Source organism: Chrysemys picta, chromosome 21 (assembly GCF_011386835.1).
Source record: "Chrysemys picta bellii isolate R12L10 chromosome 21, ASM1138683v2, whole genome shotgun sequence".
Classification (NCBI taxonomy): domain Eukaryota; kingdom Metazoa; phylum Chordata; order Testudines; family Emydidae; genus Chrysemys; species Chrysemys picta.
The window spans coordinates 17,386,530-17,401,733 of record NC_088811.1 but is presented as its reverse complement, the minus strand read 5'-3'; the positions used below and the strand labels follow the sequence as shown (position 1 = coordinate 17,401,733).

Below are 15,204 nucleotides of genomic sequence, written 5' to 3'. Positions count from 1 at the left end.
ATTCGAATAAAAACGAAATGAGAGAGAAATTAAGACAAACTGTCATCTGACTTTGTACATTAAATGGAGTATGGAGGCGGATATAGCTTTGTCTAGAAGGATGATGGAGGTTTGAGAGAAGAAAAGTAATTAGTAATTAATATTGGTACACTTTTTTAATGCTCAAAGTCAAGCAATTAATTGCAGCGTCAAGTAAGTGTAGTGGTATGACTGAGACGTCAATAAAGTTCAGACTTCTGACAAGTATCCACCAGATTCATGCCTAGCCTCTGAGAACCAGTTCAAACCCTCAATAAAAGTAGTTTTCAGCACAAACTCCAGGCCAAAGTTAGGGTTACTGGCAGTACAGTATATGCTGCTTCACTCCACATCCAAATCTTCCGATTCTAGTTCTACTAGTCTCTGAATAAGCAGGTGTACACTTAAAGGATGTTTGTAGAGATCCAAGTTCTGTACTTACAACAAAGCAAAATTATACTGCATCCTAAACTTAAGAACCATGATGCTCCATTACCCAGCTTGCAATGTTGATTAAGAAATTCACATGACAAGGAGCCTTGAGACATTTAATTTGAAGGTAGGAAGAGTATCTGGTATGCCATGTCACTTACCATCAAAAAGCAACAGTTGCTGCAAAAGCAAAGGAAAGGTTCAGCATTCAGGATTTAATCAATCTCTAAAGCTGTTTGAACGCACTGCTTTGAAGAGTTGGCTATTGCAATGATCTTTCTGCTTAGCAGCTATGGCATAAAAATCTAGATAATGCTAGTTTGTCATGGACAATACCATTTTAGCACCTGCACTAGATATTCTCCTCTGTATACGATTCATATCCACTCAGATTAATGGTTTATTCTATACATATACCGTTAAGAACTGTGACCCACTAACCAAGCTTGTCCTAAAAAGATGCTTCATGACATCCACTTGGTTAATCATAACCACATAGATCCCATGAATCACGTTATATGAACTAGGTCAGTGATTCTCAATCATGAGTATCCATACCCCTGGGAGTATGCAGAAGTACATCAACTCATTTAGATATTTGCCTAGTTTTACAAGTCTACATAAAAAGCATTAGAGAAGTCAGCCCAAACTAACATTTCATACGACTTGCTTACATTGTTCAATGTAAGTACAATGTTTATATTCCAATGGATACCATTCCAAACCATGCCAATTATATGGTAAAAATGAGAAAGTAAGCAATTTTTCAGTAATCGTGTGCTGTGCCATATTTATGTCTGATTTTGTAAGCAAGTGGCTTTTAAGTGAGGTGAAACTTGGGAGTACGCAAGACAAATCAGACTCCTGAAAGGGGGACAGTAGGTCTGGAAAGGTTGAGAGCCACATTCAGCTTTCATGCTACAAAGGAAAGGACGACAAAAATCAGTTAGTACAATGTTAACCACCTACTAACATTCAATTTCATATTGACCAGGATAAAGGAGGAGGGAAACATCACCTCGGGGGGGTTTCTACACACAAGGCTTTTTTTAAAAGCACTACTTCTTTTAGCTGACAAAACTAATGCAACAAACCACTAGCATGTATAATTTTCAGTTTCTAATTTGAAAAAAATGCACGACACCAAAAGTGTGTTATTAACAAACCACACTGCATTCAAAGACAGCATTTATATGTATAAACCTACTGTTCAATTACAAAAAAAAGTTCATAAATAATATTTGTATTATAAATTCCAACAGCATTCAGACAGTGGGTACTCCACTGCCTAACTCTGTACATTTCACTGTGGTAACTAACTCCATTTTATAGATAAGGAACCCGCGGAAGCAGAGTCTCACAGCAAGTTGCTGACAGAGTTGGGATTAGAATTTCAGAGATTTCTGGCTCCCGAACCTGCGCTTAATAAACTACGACACTGCCTCTCTATATATTAAAATGAATACTCCACTATTTGTGAGAGCTCGTTTGATATTTCTGACAGTTAACTGAGAACAGTTAGGACTAAACTAAAAACAAAAACACAATAAGCAAAATCTGAAAGGTTGGTGGATTCCAATATGAGAAAGGTAAGTACAGAACTCTGCAGAGAACTCAAATGTTTGCCTTCCCGTTGAGCAAAGGGGTTTAACATGTAAATTCAAATGTGTCGGCATTTGTCACTGGCATTCTCATTCATGATATGACCAGGGAGTGCAAAGAAGCAATAAATACTTTGATCGCTAATCTGTAAATAAAAAGTTACACGTATTTAGTATACTGCAATTCAGAAGGGAAGATATTTTGCATCTCTTCATTGGGGTCTATATGCACTAGGCAAGTACATTGTTGCAGAGACATTGGATGCATGTAATTATGACTGCACCATGTGTCCCTACAACAGGGAAACTACGATTTAACAAATATTGGACTGACTTGTAAGGCAACATTTCTACTTACATATCCAAATCCTGCCAAGCTACCATTAACTCTGTAGCTGGCAGTCTGGAATCCCTTATGCTAACCATCAATAAGCTCTGCACTAGCGATAGAAGTTGGAAGAGCTAAAACTTCTAGTGCTAGAGGTTTAAGACTGCTAAAAAATGAGGTTTCTGACATGACTAGCAATGGTATTTCTACACATGCATGCAGGAGGAAAAGCAGCTCTGTAAACAGGATTCAGAAGGAACACTGGTTTCATTTGGAGTGCTGATATACTTTAGGCAAGTCAGAAGGGATTCATTTGGATTCTTAAGGACGTAATGCAGATGGGGAAGAGAAGGATAAGTACCACCCCCGTTAGCTCGCTAGCCAGCCAAACATCATACAAAGATGAAGAGTACAACAAATTGGCCCTAAGGGTGGTGAGTTATAGGGGATACAATGGCTATTCCGCATTATGAGGTGGTAATTTTTTCTGGATTCCCCTGTGATCAGGCACACAGATCTGACATTAAGTTTTATATCAGATCTTTACACACATAAGAGGGAGGAGGACAGGACAATGAGGAAAAACACAAGCAGCCCAGTGACTAAGTCAGGTCAAGAGATGACTGGCCCGTTAATAGAACAACACAATCCAAATCTACAAAAATGTGAAATTAAAGTTAAGTACAAACATCCAGCTTCAGTACAATACTAGAGACAATTCACAGATTAAATTTCTAGTTAGATTGTTGAGAGAGACAGGGTGGGTGAGCTCTCTTTTATTGGATCCACTTCTGATGGTGGGAGAAAAACTTCTGAGCCACACAGAGCTATTCTTCAGGTCACTAGTTCTCATTAGTAATTTACAGATTCTGAGTTTTATAATAGCTCGTTTTCTCTAATTAGATTTGTCAAAAGAGGAAAGATGTAACAAACAAGTTGGACAAGTATATATTGCCTCTCTCTCTCCCTCCTGTCTTTCAACTATTTTCAGAATTGTTTTTGTTTAGATTATTTTTATAACATTTTAGCAAAATATCCTATAAAGGCAACACACTGAGAAACTTTTTTTAAGAATACTACAAATAAATTACTCAGGCTATTGTCAAATTCAATAATTAACTTTTGGTCTTCTATTGCATTTAGCACTTTTCATCCAAAGATCTTTCAAGAATTCAAAGTATCCCCATTTTACAGAGTGCTCAACTGAAGCAAACCAGGGTGCACGGAGAACTAGAAACTAGATCTCCTGACTCCTAACTCCCCATTGTTAGAAAGGCAGGGTGATCAGGTGGCTACAATCACAATGACCTATATATGTGGGATCATTTCATCAACTACTGGGACGAAACAGGACGACATCTAATAGCACACAACAGCACATGATCTAAAAAGTTTGTAGTCCAAGAGTCAAAGATGTTCTCTGAAACAGGCATCAGTGACAGGAGACAGCCCGCACACCTGCTACACAGTTTATAGGTCTCGGAGTTACACTTTCTGGTACGCCCAGAACAGGCTAATGCTTGGCCCAGAATCATCACACTCAAGTGGGCTTCTACAGTTACAAATTCATAACGGTTTGTTACTACAATCATTGAGCTACCCCAGAGTGAAGCAGATCGGGGGGGTCTAAGAGTGCGGAAGGGGTACAGTACAAATACACCAAGACAGAAAAGTTAACTTCCCACTTATCCCTTGAACTGCTACCTTTAATCTTCATAATTTTAGCTCATATACTTGATTCCATAGACTGGAACATGCAAAAAGGGTAAAAAAGCCACTGCCACTTGTCTGTAAATGTATTTACTCAAATGTAACAGACACCTTCCTTTTCTAAAAAAAGAAATTTAACTGACAAAGCAACCAAGAGACACTTAAAGACTGGTGATTTTCCATCCACTTGTGTCTAAAAAAATAATCTTACCACCATAATTCACACAAGCAAAAGCCTCATTAGAATTGGAGTCTGATCACACAAAACATCAGAGGAGTAAACCAATGGCCTTCCGAAAATATAGCTTATTTCTAAAGAATTAAGCCTCTCAAAGAAGGTTCATCTTCCAAATGCAAACAGCCCCTTTCTTTGTGACTGGGAGTTCACAGAGAAAAGAATTGAAAATTTCAGTACAAGGGTATTCACAAAAATTTATAAAAACAAATGAAACACTTGTATTATCATAGTTCCCCCTGTACACTAGAAGGGTGTAAGAATTTGTTATGATTTAAAACAGGAGCAGTTTGAGGACTTTGGACACATTATAAAACACCTCTTTCATGGTGCCTAGTTTGAATGCCAGTGTGATAAAAGTTTAGAAATAGACAGTACCAGGTCCCCCGGCAAACAAAATATCACTGTTTAAGCACTTACAAAATTTGGCACCTGAATCCAGTACATGTTTTTCGGATCAGTACACAGAAAGATGGATTTGCTGCTTTTTCATGTTCAGACATATTGAATAAAGAGTCCCTACCTTTCATAGAGAAACTTTATGCTTATGCAGTGGCTTTTATCCTGAAGGATCCCAAATCACTTTGAATCCTAATAGGTGGGTGAACATATGTAATGAAATGCATCCACCTCTAAGACAGTATATCCCTTCTGTGCCAGCAAAATTAATATTTTTTCAATCCACAGAGGGTATTTTAATTAGGCAGAATGTACACCTACCAAATTTGAATTTTGCCAAGACATCAAGGTGCATATCCTTACCGCTGTGAAAAATGACTGTCTTTCACAGCAAGACCTTGCTTTTACATCTCTTCCAGTACACAATCAGCACAGTACCTCCACACATCATGCTATGGCACTGGTTCAGTCCTGACTCACTAGGTAACACCTTCCTCTCTGAGTCCAACACCATTTCCTGCAGAACTCTGGGCTGTCCTTAGAAGCCCCTCGTCAAAGTAATGACCAGATTAACACTACTGATCTTACTAGATCTGACAAGATCACGGCCAGAGGGGGTACAGTTACAGACATAGCACAAGCAAGCAAAAATTAATTCAGGTAACATTAAGAACCCACCTAAAACCAATGAATGCCCAGTCCACTATGGAACTCAGGAACTTCACAGGACAAAATAAACCAGACAAACATTTTAAAATGCATCCAAGTCATGTGAAGCAATACAGACTGTTGGAGTATAAATCATACTTCAATTCACATTAGATGGGAGGTAAATTCAAATTTGTATTGAATGTACCAGGCATTTGGGTGGTGTCCATCTCCATGCTAGAGGAGCACACATATATCAATGGTTTCTAGCAAACTAGGGAAGAGGACATACCACAAAACAATCTAATGGGAATGAACTGAAGCTCTAGGACATTCATGGCACTTTAGATTGTAAACTCCTATGGGCAGCGACAATATTTTCTGCATCTTGCACAATACCAAGCCCAGTATTGCCACTTTAACAACAATACAGATGTCTCACTGGGCTATACGTAAGTATTTTGGAAAGGAAATTTAAATTCAGCTATTTGAGACAATATGCCAAACTTTGTTTTCTTAAGCCCATGTCCAATATCAGAAAGATGTTGTCTTTTAAAAGCCAATGGGACTATGAAATTCATCAGTGTTTATTAATGTCATAAATTTGTTAGGTTTCAGAGTAGCAGCCGTGTTAGTCTGTATCCGCAAAAAGTACTCCTGTTCTTTTTATAAATTTGTTAGAGACATGAATCAATATCTTCTGACAAATTTCTCTAATAACCAAATACAGGGGGGAAAACTTCACACTGCCACAAAGGTGTTTTTATATAGACTGGTAACCTTGGTAAGCAACCCTAGGTCACAAGCTGTGGAAGCAGCAAAAATTGCCAATTATCTCAGCTGACTAAAGTACAATTTAAATTTATTGAAGTTTTGAACACACACATTAAAAAAAAACATTCATAGTCTGGGAATGAGCTGATAATAAGCCTCCTCTCTCCACACGAAATGTGTACCTTGCCCGCTGCCAACTACAGTTCGTGTCACTCTTTCCATTAAACATATGGAAAGAAACTCAAACTAAATACAGAGCCAGACTGTTTTAATATTCTAACGAAAGGACTGCCAAATGCACCTCACCAGCAAAAAACAGAAACAAATGCCCCACTTCAAACAAAAATAGTGGAAGTAGTATCCTCTAATACCAATTACCAAAAATCCTCCAAGTAAAATTTAATCCAGGCTCCTTACTACCAATGCATCCAAAGAAGTGAGGTTTTTACCCACGAAAGCTTATGCCCAAGTAAGTCTTTAAGGTGCCACCAGACTCCTTGTTGTTTTTGTAGATACAGACTAACACGGCTACCCCCTGATACTTACTACCAATGAATGATCTGAGATATTGTATTTTAACCACAGCTACAATGTGTGTGTCCACTTTGCACATGAGCCTCATTCTTTAAAAAGGTTCTTTTACAACTTTCTTGAATTTTGAGAATGGAAAAATCCATTCTTGAAGTTGACCATTTGAGTGCTAGCAAGAGAGTTTATTTATCGAGAGACAGTAAAGACGGATGATAGAAAGCTCAGTTTGTTTTACTATTATACCTGCTGCCGTTAGAGCGTATGAAAGAGAAATGGTGCACACAGCACTGAAAACTATCACTACTATATGCAACAACGTAATCTCTTCTTAAGAAAGAGGTCCCTATCCTTCCCCAAGTAAGGTGCAGGGACAAAACCCTAGTAAGAATCCCAGCATCCTTCCCTCCCCAGAAGCTGGGTTAGGATATCGCTTCTCATCAAAATACTGTCCCTGAACCATGGCATCTAGCTAACAGGTTTAGTCTTCTGATTAGCACATCAGATAAGGTTTTCATGCCCTGATTATAATCATTGTATTGTGATGTTGCATTAGTTTGTCATGACAATGCAATGTCATCATATAGATGTGACTTCATAATGCACACAATACTGGGGCATCGTATACTGATTCTTTCCAGCTCTGTGGTGCCATTAGATTGCAAGGCGGCTCTTAAAGGCTGAATACTGCTACTGTTCGGTTTAGAATTTAGGTTAGTACTGGTATCTCAAGTGCAATCAACCACTCCTTTAGAAAGGACCATGCCCAGATCAAATCTGTTTTTTCTCTAGCCAAATAAACAGTGTTTCTTTTGCAAGGTTCCACCATTTATTGGCCTGCAGTGTAAACAATTCTCACTATGACTGAAACCATTTTAATGCAAGTGATATGCCCATCAACAGGCATTAAGAAAGCCTCGCAACAGAAGTCCCACAATTGGTCTAGTTTATAAGCAGGAAATAGTTACAACGGATACCATATACTACAGACACACACATTTCAATACAGTCAGGCTTCCTATGTCTTTCATTCTTTTCCCAACACCTCCAACAGCACAGATCGGATCACAAAATCAGGAATGCAAGGTGCCAAGGTTCCACTCTCAGCCTCGGAGGCCATGAAAAAAAGACATCTACTCTCAGAGATGGAATATGTTAGGTTTTCAAACTTAAATTCCACTGTGCAAAATACATCAGGCAAAGAGGCTCGGTTCCATCTTGCTTACAGCAATACAAGGTAACCCTCGTAAGAGCTATGCATTTTGAGACAATTCCACTGAAGTAATACTATATTCAGTTCATCGTTCTAACAAAAAGCCCTTCTTCACTAATATCACCAGCGAATCAGTCTCCCAGAAGAAAGCCAGAGAAGGTGGATAATGTCAAGTAATACCCATGCTACCATCTCTTGCTGTTTACGTTATAGGTTTCAGAGGGGTTGCCGGGTTAGTCTGTATCAGCAAAAACAATGAAAAGTCCTTGGGGCACCTTAGAGACAAGGAATTTATTTGGGCATAAGCTTTCGTGGGCTAAAACCCACTTCATTAGATGCATGGAGTGGAAAATACAGTAGGCAGGTATAAATACACAGTACATGAAAAGATGGGAGTTGCGTTACACCCCCCTCTCTTCCCCCCAACTTGGTGTCAGTTCACCACTAGCATTAACACAATGTAAGCTTCCTAAATCCAACATATATATTACCACAGAGACCCAAGGCACAAAATGCAGAGCCTAGTTTAGATTCTGAATTCACACCAAGTTCTCCAGGGATCCGAAATATTTTCTTTGGACTCATCTTTATTTTTATACATATAAAATGCCATTTCTACTGGCGGCTTCATTATAACACCAGCCTTGTTATGAAAAAGATTACAAGTGAACACAAGTTTTCTCAATCCTGATTGTCTGGATCTGTGTTACCTGAAATTCATGCTTAGTGCTGCACTGCTGAAGTTTGTGTTTTTTAAGGAAATCCCAATTTTATGACAGCTTTGGCTGTCCCAAGACATTAGTACAATCAGGGTTTAATGCCCTTCACAAAAACAGAATGTATTGGAAGAAATCCCTGTTCTCAGAATGTGCTCTCGCTAACGATATCCCAGACAATGAATATACTGAGAAGAGGAACAAGCTTTTTCCTTATTCCTAAAATGGTGAAGTTGCGACATCCTCTCAGAAGTTAGTATTTAGTGAGTAATAAAAAGAAAGCAAATGGGAATTTTAGCGCAATTGTTCCTCACACAAGCACTATGCTATGATGGAGCAGAACCATCCTCCCCTTCAGCATAGCAATCAAAATAGAAACTTAAAGAATCATGCCTTATATGTAGACTACTCTTGACTGACCAGGTTTTGGCAGGAGCTGCGGTGTGTAATCTGGAGTGTAACTAACTCCCTCATCAGCATTGTATCAAAAACAGCAAAAATAAACAGCTTTCGTTAGACACAGAGAACTCAAACTCTTCTCTAACAAATGGGATGAGCAGTGTCTCCAACTCTTGTCCCCGGATTTGCTGTTTAATCCCCCCTTCCAGACCTCCCTCCCTAAAAGCAGGCACCTTCACACCAGAGCAGAACAGGTCTTTCCTGAGCACACCCCAGAGCTAGTTCCTCTTTGGGAAACACCAGAGAACATTGCAGGTGCTTCCACAATCACCTCCTCTCTCTGAGCCCTGCTGAGAGGCTGCAAGCCCCCCCATCCCCCCCGACGGGGGGCAGTAGGAGGCACATAAAGCCTCAGACCCCTCCCCACCCCCCAGGCGCGGAGAGAACACGTCTGCTCCAGGTTTCCACTCCCCTAAATCAAAGCCTGGTTTGGGGGCCGGGAGCTTAGGGGTTCTTCCCACCCCAGCCCCCCCCCAAGCAGAGCTTCTCTTCCTTCCCTTCCCCCCACCCCAAGTTTAGGAATTACCTCCCTGCTCAGGGCCCCAGGGGCGGCGTCCCAGCCCCCCTTACACACATGGGGGTCCCCCGCTCCAGAGAGCCTATCCCCTCCCCCACCACACAGTTGGGGGGTTCACCGTCGTGGGGACCCTACCCCCTCCCATCCGCAGCCCCGGGGGCACCTCCCTCCCGCACTGGCTCTCGGGCCCCGCCAGTCGCCCCCCCGGCCGGGCCCCCTCCCCCACGTCCCGGGCCGGCGCCCCGCCCCCCCGGCGGGACTCACCTCCCCGCCGCCGCCGCCTCGCTCCCTGCAGGGCCCGGGTAAAGGCGGGAACCGGGGCCCGTCCCCCTGCTCCGCAGCCGCGCTGCCCAACCGCCCTCAGAGCAGCGGGCACCGGGAGCCCGAGCCGCCCTCGGCCGCCGCCATCTTCACTCCGCTCGGCAGCATCGCAGCCACCACCGCTCCAGTCCAGCCGGGAGGGGGAGCGCAGCGCGCAGGCGCGCGCCGGCCAGGTCACGTGACATGGGAGCGGCGGAAATCGGGTTCAGAAGGTCACGTGAGAAGAGGGACGGGAAAGGCGCCATACTGAGAAGGTCACGCAAAGGGGAGCAGTCTGGGGGCCATATTGGGGAGGTTACACAGCTGGGAAACAGGCCTGTAGTAAGGTTAAACCAAACCTGGCACTGTATTGGGAAGGGCAATGGCAGGGAGAAAACGAGTAGCCATAAAGGGCAGTCCCAGGAGGGACACAAATGAAAAAGGACAGGCGCCATGATTGGAAGGTCAACGAAAGAAGGGCAGGCTGGGCGCCATATTTGGAAGGGCAGTTTTCTCACAGGAAAGGGTGTTGCTGTCACGTTGAGAAAGGCAAATGTTGGTCGAGCATGAGGGCAAGGAAGGGCGCCATATTAGAAAGGTCACTGAAGAGTACGAATGCGGCCACCATATTGGGAAGGGCAATCGCAGCGGGGCGTGGAAGGGGTGGGCGCCATGTTGAAAAGGGCAGTTATGGAGGGAGAGTGCCAATGCTGGGCGCCATGTTTGGAAGGTCAGTTGCAGACTCGGGAACGTGCCATTGCAGGCCCTGTCCCCCAGTAGGGTTACCATGCGTCCGGATTTTCCCGGACATGTCTGGCTTTTTGGTCATCAAATCCCCGTCCGGGGGGGAATTCCAAAAAGCCGGACATGTCCGGGAAAATAGGGAGGGGTCGTGGTGCTTGGATCCGCATCGGAGCCGGAGCCACTGGGGCCAGCGGTGCTTGGCCACAGGCCGGCGCCGCTCAGCCGGTGCCCCAGGGCCCGATCCGAGCTGGAGTCGCCAGGGCCGGAGCCACTCGGCTTGTGCCCCGGGACCGGAGCCGCTTGGCTGGGGCCGGTGCCCGTGTCCCGAGCCGAGCTGGAGCCACCGGGGCCGGAGCCGCTCGGCCGGTGCCCATGTCCTGAGCCGAGCTGGAGCCGCCGGGGCCGGGGCGGGTCAGGGCCAGCGCGCTCCACCGGAACCGGCGCCCCAGAGCCCGAGCCGGGCCGGAGCCGCCGGGGCCAGAGACGCTCGGCCGGTGCCCCAGGGCCCGAGCCAAGCTAGAACCGCCGGGGCCGGAGCTGGCACACTTGGCTGGAACTGGGGCTGGCCCCCCCGGGCCCCGAGCCGCTCGGCCAGGGGGCCGGACTGGGCCGCGCCTCCTCCTCGCGCCCCCCCACCCCAGCTTACCTGCTGCCTGCCTCCCTGTTTCAGGCTTCCCGCGAACATTTGATTCGCGGGAAGCAGGGGAGGGGGCGGAGCAGGGGGGCGGGGCGTTCAGGCGAGGGGTGGAGTTGGGGCGGGGACTTTGGGAAAGGGGTGGAGTTGGGTGGGTCCAGGGTGGGGAAGGGGCGGGGCCCCTTGGAGTGTCCTCTTTTTGTTATTTTAAAAAATGGTAACCCTATCCCCCAGCCCTTTGCACCCTACCCTGGGTGCATCGTTTAGCCGGGCCCTTGACCAGCTCAGCCGCATCCTGCATAGAGACCCTGTCCCCAAGAAGCATGCCGGCCTGTTCCCCCCAGATCACCCCTCTCCCACCCTCCCGGGTGCAGAGCAGGTAAAAGAGGGTTTTCCACAAAGAAAAGGTGTGAGCTTTGCTCCAGCCGCCTCTACCCACAAACACCCCAGGGACCGTTGCTAACAAGGAGTCCGCTTCAGGTAGAGACCACACCTGGGAAACCGCCCAAAGGGCCAGAGACTGGACAGGATCCTGAGAAGTGAAAATAGGTGAGAATGGAAACATTCAAGCCACTAAATTACAGCAGTCACTGCCACATCTGCTATGGCGTGGGCAGGAGGGAGAATGTTAAGATTGTTCTTGAAATGTCGAAGGTGGATCTTCATGCATTTTTTCCTAATGCCAATATGTTTCCCGTAAGGGTATATACAGCGTTTCTCATTTCTCTACTTTAACCCTTAGATTTTATTAATGGCATCTTTCGTGATATGTAGTCTCTGTAATGGGCAATGTTATGTAGCATCCTTAACCTATTGTTCACAAAGTTCTTGGTGTGTGAATTTCTTTTTCTTTAAAATTAGAATTATTATACAGAATTATCAAGGGCCAAAACCCAGCACCCAGGCCAAGTGTCGTGGATTCACAGGGTCTGGTCTATGCCCCAGTCAGTAACCAGTACCTTGCAAATGACCCCTTTAGTGTGCCGGATCTCAAGGACACAGATGTTTCTGCAGGGGCAGGCCCCTGGCCACCAAGACTGGGCCTTCAGGTCCCAGCAAACCCTGTTTCTCCCTCTGGTTCCCTGCAGTGAATGCAGCTGAGGCTTGTCCTGGGCCCCTTCAGGGCACAATGCTCTCAGTGTGAATTGGCAGTGGCAGCCTTTCCAAAACGAGGTAAGAATGTATTCGTGACTTGGCTGCAGACGCTGACAGTCCTTAGGTTATCACAGAGAGGCAAAGGTTCAATACAGTCCATCCTGGCCAAGCCAGTGCAATGAAGGCTGCTATTAGCTCCATCTGGCTCTTTGGCCTTAGTCCCAGGTGTGAACTGCTGGGTGCCTCCAAAGGACAGCCCTTACTCCAGCTGCCTGACACTTTTGCCCGTCTGTTCTCCAGCTGAGGTCACATGTCCTGCGTCCTAGGGTTTCTTGTGTCGATTATTCAGTCATGGGGGGGGGGGACTCATTATCTCTGGATCCTCTATTGATCTGCGTTGTTCTCAACCAGCTCAGTAGTGACCCAGTCATTCCACCCAGACAGCTAGGATAGGGGGGACACACACACCTCATGCCCCCCCTGCACTATTCCAGCACTGGTGTTCATCCTTTCACATCCACTGGGTAGAAATGCAAAGCACAGTGGGGAACTGAGGCATGCAGAGGATTCATACAAATATTACAGAAAATGTAACCACTCCTCCACACCCAGGCCAAGTATCACAGCTGGGCAGCGACGAGATCCCTAGTGGGGAAAGAATTCTGCTCCCAAGCCCTCGACATGACAGTGATGCCCCTCCACTGAGACTGTTCCGGCCATTAGTGTGGTGGAAGAACTGAACAACATGTACAGCAGCAGATCACCTGATCCTGTCCTTGACCCACTGACATAGCCCTTACGGGCGGTTGCTCAGAGGAACCCTGTGGCCCTGGGCTCTGCAATAGTAAGGCACAGAAGTGGCAGAATGGGACTGGGGGGCTAGTGCCCTGCAATCGAAATATAGTGGGGCTGATCTGTGTTTCCACCCCAGGTGTCATTCCCTGTCAGCTGTGTGCAGGTGGTGGGGCAGGGGCAGTGGTAAAAGGGGGACCCAGGGGGGCTGGGATCATCCACCACGGCACACAGGATCAGGCTGGAGGGGAGGGATAGCTCAGTGGTTTGAGCATTGGCCTGCTAAACCCAGCATTATGGGTTCAATCCTTGAGGGGGCCACTTGGGGATCTGGGGCAAAATCAGTACTTGGTCCTGCTAGTGAAGGCAGGGGGCTGGACTTGATGACCTTTCAAGGTCCCTTCCAGTTCTAGGAGATGGGATATCTCCATTAATTGTTATTGTTGTTTTGTTGCCCCCTCTGCCAAGTCTCAATAGTTCCCCTCGCTCCCCCTGCAGAGCACCCATCCCACTCCTCCTCTGTGTGGAGTTTGTAGGATGCCAGGCGCCATCTGCTGGTACATTGCAGTAATTGCATTCAGTCGCCTTTCATCGGGTTTTGGGGAGAGCCGGGGAGATGTTCCCAGAACGATGGAGGTAAAAAGGAGCTTTTTGTAGATGGCCAAGTTGAGGTATTGTTCTGGTAAGAATGTTTGCTTTGTAATGCTGCTGGGGGCATTATTATATTGTACATTTAAGTGTTGGGGGCCCTAGAGTCCTTGCATAGGAGTCTTTTTATGATGTAAATCTAAATAAATAAAATGAAAATAAAGCTAATCAGTTGCTTTGCAGTTACAGTCCACAGTAACAAATAAGGCTAGGAAAAGTGCATGGCATTTACTTGTGGGAGCTCCTGCGAAAGGTAATGGGCCAAGTTCATCCCTAGTGTAACATGACTGATTTAAGGGGAGTTGCATTAGAGATTTTTTCAACCCATTATGTCTAATCTGCATACCAGAAGTTCAGGTTAATCCCATGAAATAACAGCAGGAGGCACAGAAGGGCCTTCAAATTGGGTCCTGTCCCCTGCACTTACAGCAGATGAACTCTACGCTCTATGGAACCACTACACCAGCCTTCTCAGAGCATGAGAGCCCAGTGCTGGGAGGGGCTGAGTGACCAATTCCCCTTCGACTTCACTGGGAGCTGAAGACATTCAGCCCCTTGACAAGATGAGGCTAGGCCCTAAACGCCTTCACTCCCCACACCCTAACCCAGTGACGGAGCCCAAGCACTTGTAGAGTTCGGGTTTGTTACCACGGTTTGAATTAGTTAATTTTAAACCACTGTTCAAAGGGCTCATTTGAAACCTGGCCACCACTAAGCATTGTCAGAGGGAAGCAAAGTAAATATAAATTCCCTGGCTTTTATAGGTTATCTGTCCAGGAAACTGAAGGATTAATGGTTTGTAGAATGTTACAGTGTGACGACTGCCCTCTTGGCTGACCCGGGGGGATTGAACCGCAGACCAACCTCTAGAGTTCAAAGCACGAGCTACGATCAAGGCCGGCTCTAGGCACCAGCGTTCCAAGCATGTGCTTGGGGCAGCCCTTTTCAAGGGGCGGCATTCCAGCTCTTTGGGGGAGGCACTTCGGGGGGGGGTTGTTTTTTGTTTTTTTTTGCTTGGGGCAGCAAAAAACCTGGAGCCAGCCCTGGCTACGATTGCTGGATTTAAAGCTCTGTAGCCGAGGATTGTGACAATTCTCATTGTGTGTGTGGATCAGCACAGAGGAGGACCAAGCTCATCAGGCTGAAATGGACCTCCTGGGTCATCACAGGCAACTTCACCATATAATCCCTGTAACCCATACTCGCCAGGGAGTTACACCACCATTTTCAAGATACTGGATAACTGTGTAGCACTGGGGTAATGTAATCTATATTCTCCCAGCGAACAACAGCAGCAGCTGCCACTGAAATCAATGAGAATTATGCCTATCCTATAGCAGTGGCAGAAATCAGGCCCTTGTGGCTTAAAAAGTGGTGTCTCAACAAGTGATATAAGCCTCTTTCTCCCCCCGC

At 45.7% G+C, this 15,204-nt stretch overlaps 1 protein-coding gene across 2 annotated transcripts in view; it reads right to left on the bottom strand.

The window, feature by feature from the left end:
• The window catches only part of FBXO42 (F-box protein 42), an 88,133-nt gene extending 78,072 nt beyond the window's left edge, over positions 1-10,061 (bottom strand). The window contains exon 1 of one of the 2 annotated variants that reach the window (XM_005281776.4): positions 9,843-10,061. The gene's annotated coding sequence lies outside the window, so the exon portion shown is untranslated. The remainder of the gene's footprint in view (positions 1-9,842) is intronic. The other variant, XM_042852977.2, reaches the window with a different exon arrangement.
• Between the last annotated feature and the right edge of the window lie 5,143 nt (positions 10,062-15,204).